Source organism: Cynocephalus volans, chromosome 12 (genome assembly GCF_027409185.1).
Source record: "Cynocephalus volans isolate mCynVol1 chromosome 12, mCynVol1.pri, whole genome shotgun sequence".
In the NCBI taxonomy this organism is placed as follows: domain Eukaryota; kingdom Metazoa; phylum Chordata; class Mammalia; order Dermoptera; family Cynocephalidae; genus Cynocephalus; species Cynocephalus volans.
The window spans coordinates 78,988,859-79,001,369 of record NC_084471.1 but is presented as its reverse complement, the minus strand read 5'-3'; positions in this window follow the sequence as shown (position 1 = coordinate 79,001,369).

Here is a 12,511-nt window from a genome sequence, read left to right as displayed (position 1 = left end):
AGTGTGGTATCTAGCATTCATCAGAAGCTAGAGAAGAGGGACTTTGAGAAGGGAATACATTTGGTAACCATGAATGGCAATGGCTACAATGCTCCTTACTATCTATCCCAGCCACATGGGTACTAGTAAAGCCAAGTGGTATTCCCAAACCTATGGAGAGCTTCTACCTACACTGGGTCAACCTCTGTGGGCACAGTGAAGTGGCACAGTTTCTGCTTTCTTTTTTTCTTTTTCTTTCTTCCTTTCCTTTTTTTTTTTTTTTTTTTTACAACCAGCTGGCCAGTATAAAAATACAACTCTTAACCTTGTTGTTATCGGCACCACCCTTTAACCAGGTTAGCTAACCAGCCAGCCTACATCTTCTGCTTTCTTATGGGCTCAACTTCAAAGTGGCAGATGATGACAGCTTCTCTAGTCAGCACAAGGTTGCTCTGAAGGGTCAAGAGGACCTCTGTTCCTTCCTCTGAAATTCAGCCTAGTCCTGAGGTTGTCTGGGATGGAAAGATGTGACCAACATGTGACCTGATGCCCTGTCATAGTGACTGTTATGAACTGTATGTTCATGTCCCCCTGCGCCTACCAATTCGTATGTTGAAGCCATAATACCCAGTGTGATAGTATTAGGAGATGGCACCTTTGGAAAGTAATTAGGGTTAAATGAGATCATGAGGATGAGGCCCTCATGATCAACAAGCACAAAGAAGAGGTATGTGAGAACACAGCAAGAAGATGTCCATCTGCAAGCCAGAAAGAGAACCCTAACCAGTAATTGAATAGGTTGGCACCTTGATCTTGGATTTCTCAGGCTCTGATCAGTGAGAAATAAATTTCTGTTATTTAAGCCATACAGTCTAAGATATTTGTGAAGGCAGTGGAGCAGACTAGGATTTTAGCATTGAGAAGTGCAGTGCTGCAGTAACAAACACTCAAACATGTGGAAGTGGCTTTGGAACTGGGTAACAGGTGGAGGCTGAGGTGCATGTTAGAAATATGGACATCAAGGGTAATTCTGGTGAGGTTTCAGGTATAAATGAGGAACAAGTTATTGGAAACTGGAGGAAAGGCAATTCTTGTTATAAGGTGGCAAAGAAATTGGCTGAACTGTGTTCTAGTGTTTTGTGGAAGTTAGAACTTGTTAGCAAAGAAATTGGATATTTAGCCAAGGAGATTTATAAGCAAAGTATTGAAAAAGTGGCTTGGTTCCTCCCGACAGCTTATAGTAAAATGTAAAAGGAGGGAGATGAACTGAAGAAGGAATTGTTGACAAAAAAGGAGCTAGAACTTGAATATTTGGAAAATGCTCAACTGACACATATTGCAAAAAAATGAGAAAGCAGGTTCTGAAAGGAACACCAGGGGTGTGGCTGTACTGTCACTCAGTAAGGAGTTTACGGGATTATATGAGAAGAAACACTGCAAGTTTGAACTAAAAGAAATGGAGATGGGATGAAATGAAGGAAGGCTCTTAGACTTCTTGGATTTAATGGAATGGGATGCTAGAGCTATTTAGCTGCAAACATCGACTATTCTCCAAGAATAGGAAAAAATGACTCTGAAGGTGATTCAGAAATCATCAGGACAACTGCCTCAGTTTCAAAATACCAAATGGCCTCTGTCTGAAGCTGTGGGAGTGGGACCCCAACCTAGAGCCATGGGAGTGATGCTGCCACCCCAGTGGGTCCAGTGTACAGAGCATCAAGCAAAAGAGAATTATTCTTAAGCCTTATATCTAGTGGAATCTGCCTTACTGTGTCTTGGACTTGCTTGGGATTAGTTACCCCCTTCTTCCTTCTGATTTCTTCCTTTTGGAATGGAAATGCTTATCCTGTGCCTGTCCCACTATGGTATTTTGGAAGCACATAACTTTTCTGATCTCACATGTTCACAGCTGAAGAGGAATTTTGCTTCAGGATGAATCATACCTCAAGTCTCACTCATATCTGATTTAGATGATATTTAGATGAGACTTTGGACTTTACACTTTGGAGGTGATTCCAGAATAAGTTAAAACTTTTGGGGCTGTTAGGATGAAATTAATATATTTTGCATGGAAGAAAGACATAAATTGTGGGGGGGGGTTGGGGTTGAATACTATGGATTAAGTGTTCATGTCCCCACAAAACTCACATGTTGATGCTCTAACCCCCAATGTGATGGTATTTGAAGATGAGGCCTTTGAAAGGTAGTTAGAGTTAGATGAGGTCATGAGGCTGTGGCCCTCATGATTGGATTAGTGCCCTTACAAAAGAAAAGGAAGGGAGACCACCTCTCTCTCTCTCCCATGTGAGGACACAAAGAGAAGGTGGTGGCCCTCTGTCAGCCAGGAACAGAGTCCTCACCAGAACTGAATATGCTGGCACCTTGATCTTGGACTTCACTTCCTCCAAAACTGTGAGAAATAAATTTATGTGTTTAAGCCACTTGGTCTGTTGAATTTTGTTATGGCAGCCTGAGCTGACTAAAACAGTGACCTTCAAGACCTGCTTGCCAGATGAATTGCCACACTCCCATCTCAGGCTGCCTTTCAGTGGTATTAGCAGGATATTCACATCCCTTAGATTCATGTACTTTGGGAAACTAAAGCCAAGGAAGAGTTGATCAGATTATATATCCCAATTTTTTGGAAGAGGTCAGTATATAGAGACAAGAAAGCAGATTTGGGGGACGAGGAGTGCAAGTGCTCAAGCCTGGACAGATTATTAAATTCCAAATTATTCTTGTGGATATCCCCTACTAACTTAGGGGATAAATGAGGAAAATCCCTCCCTCACTCCATACACAAAAATTAAGTTCTAGGGTATTAAATATCCATGTATGAAAACCAAAACTATGTAAGAATTAGAAGAAAATATAAAGTATATGATACAAATCAAAAGCCATAAAGAAAAAGCTTGGCAAACTTGAGTACATAAAAATTTAAAACTGCAATAAAAAAGACAGTTTGAACAACATTAAAAGATAAATAACTAAAGAAAATTTTATATATGTTACAAAATCATATATGTATATATAATATATATATATATATAAACAAAATAATAATATCCAGGATATATTATTACAAAACTCCCACAAATCAAAATGAAAGACAAAAAAAAAAGTTTACAAAATAAGCAAAGGATATGGACTGACCATTCACAGAAGAGATAACACCAAAAACAAAAACACAGGCAAGTGCTAAACCTTAATAGTAATTAGGAAAATGCAAAATAAAACAATAAGTCAATAGCATTGCTTACCCATCAGGTTGTTAATGATAATGATATTTTGATAGAATCTCAAGTGTTGGCAAAGGTTTGGTGCTCTTGTACACTTCCTGCAATGTACCAAGCACTCCTCTCAATGTTTTACATATTATTATTGTGATTTAATCCTTACGACAATCCTACAGTTAAGTACTATGTTGTCATTCACATTTTACAGTTAAATTAAGGAAAAACATGGTTTAATGACATATACGAAGGTCCCACAGTTAGCAAGTGACTAGAGTCAACACTTTTAACCATTACACTATATTGTGCATAATTGGTAGCAATATCTCTGTATGTCAATTTGGTTGTAATGAAAACTTGGTCATGAACACAGACACCAAATGTCGAGTCTTGAGTTGTCTGGGATATGGAACCAGAAGACTTAGGTTGGAGTGTGAACCTCACTACTATTAAATGAACCTCTGAGTCCTATTTTCATCTTTAAAATGGTTATATAACTCTTTCTATATGGCTGTGTTGTGAGAACTAAAATAGATAATGTATATTAAAAATACTTTGCAAACTGAAAACACCTTAAGATATTCTCATTTTACTGAATTTTTGCACTTTAAGAAAGCACCTCTTTCTGGGGCTTGAGTTTTTGCATTTATGAATAAAAGTATTTCAGTGGAAGTCAGTACTCTCTGAATTTGATGGTCGCTGTGGTTAAAAAAAAAAAAGAACCAGTTTTGGAGTTGTTCATCAGCATTTGTTCAGGACCAAGTACTAGACAAGAATTAATTAGGCATGAGCTGTAGATGACAAAGAAAGAGGACTCACAATACCTCCTTCAGAATTTATCATTGCCTTGGGTTTACACAACATGCACCTGGTGCTTAATATTTACAAAATAATACAGCAACACGTGGGGGGTTCACATTAAAACAGTGCAAACAGAACACAAAATTATAATAAAGTCCTTGAAAGCAGAAGGTCCTTGGTGTCAGGAAGACCTAATTCATAATCCTAACTCTCTTCTGTTTCATAAAACAGAAATCACATGACATACCAGGAAGGATTATCTTAAAAATCAAATTAGTGCAAGTAAAATGCTTAGCACTGACAGTGTCTGGCATAATGTTAAGTGCTTTTGCTATTATTTCTAGCTGCAAACAGAGGTCAGAAATAAGAAAAGTGAGCATTATTCAGAAAATCAGGTAGTGGTTCAGTAAAACATAGGGTCAGAAAAGATTTTCCAAAAGAAATGTGTTTTAAACAGGCCTTAATGAGCTGGCCGGTCAGCTCAGTTGGTTGGAGCATGGTGCTGATGACACCAAATTCTGGGGTTTGGTCCAACCAAAAAAAAAAAAATTAAAAAAAAAATAGTAAACAGGCTTTATAAAACAGAAAACATAGAAATGATATCTTCCAAAATATATTCTTTTAGATAGGAACCATTACATGCTGGGACAAATGAATCTTAGATTGTGGTGACCACACCAGCAGCCAAAATTTTAAAGTGAGAATAGGAATTTTGGTGATATGAATATATGAAAATAAAACTGTACTTCTCCAGCTATCGATTTATATCTAGGTACCAGTGTATAATCTGTTATAAAATCTGTCACACTTTCAAAAAAAAAAAAAACATAGTGGAAAGCATCAGTGTTGCCTTTTTCTGTGAAAACCTGATTTTTTAAAAAATGCTTTCCACTATTAAATTGAACTATTTTGTATCTAAAGGTGAAGCAGCAAGCAAAACTTCAGAAGCAACTGAAATTCAAATTGCCTTTTTTAAAAAATTAACTGACTTTATTTATTTATTTATTTATTTTTAGCACTTTTAGGCTTATAGAAAAATTGAGTGAAAAGTACTGAGTTCCCATATACCCCCTCATCCCTCCCCAGTTTCCCCTATAATTAATATCTTTCATTAGTGTGATGTATTTGTTACAACTGATGAACCAATACTGATACATTATTATTAACTCAAGTCCAAAGTTTACATTAGGGTTCACTCTTTGTATTGCACATTCGATGGGTTTTGACAAATGTACGGTGAGGTGTATCCACATTACAGTATCATACAAAACAGTTTCACAGCCCTAAAAATCTCCTGTGCTCCACCTATTCATCCCTGCTTCTTTCCCCTGAAATCCTGGCAAACACCGATCTTTTTAAACTGTCTCCATAGTTTTGCCTTTTCCAAAAAGTTGCTTTTTTAAAAGCAAAATATTGGTAAGTCACACCTTGGCTTAGAAACCTATAAAACCATCAAAAAAAAAAAAAAAAAAAAAAGCACTGAACTATCAGAAAGTTATTTTATAAATAACAAAAGTAGGAGTCAATAACAGTGTCATCACAAAGAGCAATGACATACAGCTGAATGAAAACACTGCTCTGTAGAGTATTGAATGAAATTACTCATGTGCAGAATACAAAGCAAATATTGACATCTGTGTGGCACATATATGCAGGAAAAAGGCTCGGCAATTTTATTTTACTATCACAGAAAATCTATGCCATTAGCAAAGAGATTTCCCTTTTATTATGGAAAGGGACTTTCAATGCCTTTAGGATACGGAGGTTTACCAGTGGAATGGAATTTTCACTGCAGAGCAGACATTTTCTAAGTTGAAATCTCAGCACACTCACAATTTTCCCCATGTTCAGTGCCTTGGTTGATTTCCTTGAATTATTTATGTATGCCTATTTTTTTCTATGAGACTACAAGTTAACTTTGGGGAGTTATTTACCTTTACATTTCCTAATGCTTAGCACAATAGTAAGTGGTCAATAGGTGGGGGCTAAATGAACTTTTATAAACAAAACATGTATAAAAATAGTCTCGTTTCCCTTTTTAACCTCCCACACTTTCTCAATCAAGCTGACCCATTTCTTTGTAACATTAATTTTTAAAAATCAAGTATTTTTCAAGACATTTTAAAAAATAAATTTGAAATCTGTTCATGGTTAAAAAGAAAAAATATATATAAAAACATAAAATGGAAAGCAATAGACCTTCTTCTAGCAACCCATGATTCCCATTTCCCAGAGGTAGCCACAATTATGTGTTTCATGTTTAGTTTTTCAGAAATTTGCTATGCATACATACTCATACTAATGTGTAAATGCATATATATTTATTTAACAGTATGTTAAATAGGCCCTTAAGCTGAGAATCATAGATGGGAAGTATAAGAATTCCCTTGATCTAAAGAGATGTGCTATACAAGTTACACTGAGTTCTGCAGCCAACGCCTGTGTCCAGCCTATACATGAGAAGGCTAGAGACATTAGAAAGTGAGGCTTTCTTTTAAAAGCATTGTTACTGTGTATGCTTCTCCCCTATAATAAGCCAAATGAGAGGAGTACCAAGAAAGGTACTTACTGAGAATAGGGAAGTCTGCCAGGAGGGAGACCTAAATGCCACATTCTCTTTCTCTTTCCTCCCCCCGCCCCCACCTACATAGGTGCTTACTGAGCTGAAGAAACTTGCTGGCCAAATGTTGCAGGACAGGAATGGAGCCTGGTGACAGAATATGGGAGAAATTAACTGATGTCCACTGGAATTTATGTAGACTGAGGCCTGTGCTTGTTTCTTACCTGGAAAAATCCAACAAGGAGGATTTCTGCTCTGGCGATCTATTATACTAGGGGTTCAGTTAACCCCCTACATACAGTACATCAAACATTCTGAATAAAAACATATATCTAAAATTTTAAAAATTTAATGAATGGGTAAGCTGAGACCAGAAACAACAAAGAAGTATAAATCTATTTTAGTAAGAGAGAACTGGAGATGGCATTTGCCCTAAGACTATCTGTTCATCACTATTAACAAAATCTGGGTTTTAATTAACCACCTGTACCAGAAACAAGAGGTAAAGTCTGGGGTCTGAGTACAGTAAGACACCAGAGAGGAGAAATCTATACATTGAACCAACATCTGCAAAGTGCCACTCTCATTGAATGAACTAGGGAAAAACCCACTGTACAAGATGAGATTGTGGCCATATATGCATATTTTGTCTTTGGATCTGTATAGACAGGAAAAAATATATATCCCCTGAAATTTCCTAATCATAAGCCTGAACTCTACCTATAGGGCACATAAAACTTCAAGCTAACAATTTAAAGAGAATCGGACACGCAAAGACCGCAGTTATTGAAGTTATCAGGAACAGAATACAAAATAACTCTTTGATAAACTTCCAGTATAATAAAATGGAAAGGAAAATACGAGGACAGAAAAAAAGACTATTGAAACTGGCCAATCAGATTTGAAAAGGAGCCACATAGTGGTTCTAGAAATATAAACATTAATAGTTAATATTAAAAATCATTGTATGGATCAAATAGTAAATTATACCTAGCTGAAGAAAGAAGGATGGACCTAGAAAATAGGTCTAAAACAATAACACAAAATATAGCACAAAGGCACAAAGAGATGAAATATAGTTAAAGAAATCTGAAGAGATGTGAAAGATAGACTGAAAGGCCTGTGTATGTTTTATTCTAAGGCCTAGAATGGTTACAGAGAATGAGGAAGTTATGGATTAATTTTCATTTATCTTGCTTATGATCTTTGGCTTCCTGAATCTGAAAATGTACGTCTTTCAATAACTCATGAAAATGATCAGCCATTGTTTTTTCAAATATTGTTTCTGTTGGTAGTAATTTTTTCAGTGTTTACTTGTTTGGAATGGTTTTTTCTTTCACCTTCCTCTTGAAAGATATTTGCACTGAGATATAGAATTGAAAATCTGACAGTTATTTCTTCTCAGCATTTTGAAGATGCCATTCCAGTAACTTGTTTTTCATTGTTGCTCTTTGGGACAGCTGTCAATCAAATGTCATTCATTCCTAGTGAGCTGGGCTTTCTTTCCTCTACTTTTATTATTTATTTATTTATTTTTCAAATTTTATTTTGTCGTTATACATTGTGGCTGATTATTGCTCCCCATCACCAAAACCTCCCTCCCTTCTCCCTCCCCCCCTCCCCCCCAACAATGTCCTTTCTGTTTGCTTGTCGTATCAACTTCAAATAATTGTAGTTGTTATATCTTCTTCCCCCCCCCCCCCCGGTTTGTGTGTGTGTGTGTGTGTGTGTGTGTGTGTGTGTGAATTTATATATTAATTTTTAGCTCCCACCAATAAGTGAGAACATGTGGTATTTCTCTTTCTGTGCCTGACTTGTTTCACTTAATATAATTCTCTCAAGGTCCATCCATGTTGTTGCAAATGGCAGTATTTCATTCATTTTTATAGCTGAGTAGTATTCCATTGTGTAGATGTACCACATTTTCCGTATCCACTCATCTGATGATGGACATTTGGGCTGGTTCCAACTCTTGGCTATTGTAAAGAGTGCTACGATGAACATTGGGGAACAGGTATACCTTCGACTTGATGATTTCCATTCCTCTGGGTATATTCCCAACAGTGAGATAGCTGGGTCGTATGGTAGATCTATCTGCAATTGTTTGAGGAACCTCCATACCATTTTCCATAGAGGCTGCACCATTTTGCAGTCCCACCAACAATGTATGAGAGTTCCTTTTTCTTCGCAACCTCACCAGCATTTATTGTTCAGAGTCTTTTGGATTTTAGCCATCCTAACTGGGGTTAGATGGTATCTCAATGTGGTTTTGATTCGCATTTCACAGATGCTGAGTGATGTTGAGCATTTTTTTTTTCATATGTCTGTTGGCCATTTGTATATTTTCCTTAGAGAAATGCCTGCTTAGCTCTTTTGCCCATTTTTTAATTGGGTTGCTTGTTTTCTTCTTGTAAAGTTGTTTGAGTTCCTTATATATTCTGGATATTAATCCTTTGTCAGATGTATATTTTGCAAATATTTTCTCCCACTCTGTTGGTTGTCTTTTAACTCTTTTAATTGTTTCTTTTGCTGTGCAGAAGCTTTTTAGTTTGATATAATCCCATTTGTTTACTTTTCCTTTGGTTGCCCGTGCTTTTGGGGTCGTATTCATGAAGTCTGTGCCCAGTCCTATTTCCTGAAGTGTTTCTCCTATGTTTTCTTTAAGAAGTTTTATTGTTTCAGGGTGTATATTTAAATCCTTAATCCATTTTGAGTTGATTTTAGTATACGGTGAGAGGTATGGATCTAGTTTCATTCTGAACACGGCCAGGCCAGATGATGACTGCACCGCACAAGTAGGCACTAGAGGTGGGAGAGGGAGAGGGGATGGGAGGGGTGGAAGGACAAGGTGGGAAGGCAAAGGGAGGAAGCTTTGAACTGGATACGTGGATAAGATTAAATCCTTGATATTAGTCTGAACTGGACTTTTTGCTGTCGATAAATGAGCCTTTTTGTTAATTTGTGAAAGTGACAAGAGAAAGTTAAGGGGGTCTTCCTGAGATATTGTCCACAAAGGAAGAATTTACAGAGCTTGTTTGAAACCCAGGGGAAAACAAGTCAAGTTTCTTCCTGCTTGCACTTTACCAAGTTCAATAAACTAACAAATTCAGATTACACATAAATGTTTCTCCCTTCACCTTTTTTAAATAACAGCTTTATTGAGATATTGTTCAAATGCCATAATATTCACCCTTTTAAAGTATGTAATTCAGGGGTTTTTTAGTATAGTCACTGGTTGTACAACTATCATCACTACCTAATTCTAGAACATTTCATCATCCCCAAAAAGAAACTCCACATACATTATCAGGCACTCCCTATTCCTCCCTGTCCCCAGTCCCTGGCCACCACTAATCTATGTCTGTCACTGTGGATTAGTCTCTTCTGAACATTTCATGTATGTGGAGTCATACAATATGTGGCCTCTTGTGTCTGCCATCTTTTACTTAGCACGATGTTTTTAAGGTTCATCTATGCTGTAGCACGTACATCCTTTCTTAGGCTGCATAATATTCCATTATACGGCTATATCACATTTTGTTTATCCTTTCATTGGCTGATGAACATTTTAGTTGATTCCATTTTTTGGTTATTATGAAAAATGCTGCTATGAGCATTCATGTACAAGGTTTTGTGTGAATATCTGCTTTGAATTCTCTTGAATATTTACTTAAGAGTGGAATTGTTGGGTCATATGATAAACTCTATGTTTAACTTTTTGAGGAACCACCGCACTGTTTTCCAAAGTGACTGCATGATTTTACATTCTCTCCAGCAATGCATAGAGCTTCAAATTTTCCACATCTTTATTAAGACTCGATGCTGTCTTCCTTTTACTTTAGCAATCCTAATGTGAGTAATATGATGTCTCATTGTGGTTTTGATGTTGAATATCTTTTCATGTGCTGATTGGTCATTTGTATATCTTCTTTGGAGAAACGTCTGTTCAGACCCTTTGCACATTTGTAACAGGGTTGTGTTTTTATTGTTGAATTGTAAGAGTTCCTTTTATATTCTGGATACACATCCCTTATTACACATATGACTTGCACATATTTTCTCCCATTCTGTGGGTTGTTCTTTCACTCTCTTTATGATATCCTTTGAAACACAAAAGTTCTTAATTTTGATAAAGTTCTATGTCTCTATTTTTTCTTTGTGGCTTGTGCTTTTGCCTCCACCTTTTTTTTTTTTTTTACACAAATGCAATCATACTATACATAAGTCTTGAACATGCATGTCTTAATAATTCTTGAACATCTTTCAACATATCTACATTTATTTATCTATCTGTCTACCTGTCAGTTATTAACCTGTATTATGTATTCTTTTATGGCTGCATAGGATCTTCTTGTATGGAGGTAAATAGTAAGGGCCCTGCTGATAGACATCCAGGTTTTTACAATGTATTGCTATTACAATGCTATAACAGTATTTCTGAGAATATACATTTACCAGTGTGTGTGATTATTCCCACACTGAACATTTCTAATTGTGGGAGTGCTAACTTAAAGAGTATCTGCATTTAAAATGTTGAGAGGTATTGCCCAATTATCTCCAGTAATGTTACATATATTTTTATATATTGTCCTCTAATAGTGTTTGAGAATACCTTGCCAAAATAGGGTATGATCAACACTTTTTATCCTTACAAATCTGATAAGAAAAAATGATATCTTATATTGTATTGCCTTTAATTGTGTTTGAAGTTGACAACCTTTTATATATTTATTGGACATTTGTACTACTTTTTCTATAAAGTGTTTCATCATAATCTTTGTCCATTTTTCTAATGGATTATTTGTCCTTTTATTAAATTTTAAGAGCCTTTTGTATGTTAAGAAAATTTGATTTTTCTCAGGCATGTATGTTGTAAACATTTTTCTTATTTATTTATTTTTTAATTTCTTTATGGACTTTTTGTTTTATAGAAGATGTTTATGTAGTCAAATTTGCCACTCTTTTTTCTTATGAATTCAGGCAAATTCTTAGTTTATTTGTTTCCTTTATTTTTTCTAAGCATTTTTTCCCATAGTTCCAGTTGTAAAGAGTCTGACATTATTGGCTGATTTTTAAATATTTAATTATAAAATCACTGTACACAATTCTTTCAAAACTTTATTATATATATTGCCTTGAATAGCGCCATGTACCTAAGACCACTGGATAATTATTATTAAAAAACACTTTCAAATTTATATTCTAATTTTACACTTTTCCATCTGAGGTCGTCTAAATATTTTAACTCAAAACTTAAAATGAAAATTGCTTTGGCACATCCCACTAGTGAGTAAAGCCAATGCAAAATGAAGTTTTATGCATAACGAAGTCTATATAATTCTTACTATTTCAGTAACAAGTTTCAATCACTTTTTAGAAAAATTACTGGTAAAATAGTAATTGCTTACTGAAAGGTTGAGAGATAACAGACATTTGAGCCTTTGTATTTGGAGAAAACCCTTTTGTTCAGTCCAGGAGCTCTAAAGGTTCCCAGGCAGCAGTCAAAAGGGGTGTTTCCTAACCCTAGTGACACCTGAATACATGTCATTCACAACAAAAGGAGAGTTTCAATGCATTCAGGCAGGAGGTTAAACAGAGAGCCTTTTCAGAAATGAACAGAAGAACGTACAAGTTGGAATTGAATTAACTTAACCTGTTACCAGAACTATGTTAACTCTGTTTCTGTTTTTTATTCCAATCCATATTCTGCAAATAATTGTGACAAGAGTAATTTAAATCAGCCATTTTTTTGGTACCCTTCATTATACGTCCAAACTCTTACAATAAATATAATTAAATCAACATAAATCCATAGTTTGAATTTTTATGATTAATAATGACAATTTGAGATATATAGGAGGTTAGTGATATTATTAGAGTTTAGCTATTAAAATTAAATCAATACACTAAAGGCATATAATTATAAAAAAAAATCTTC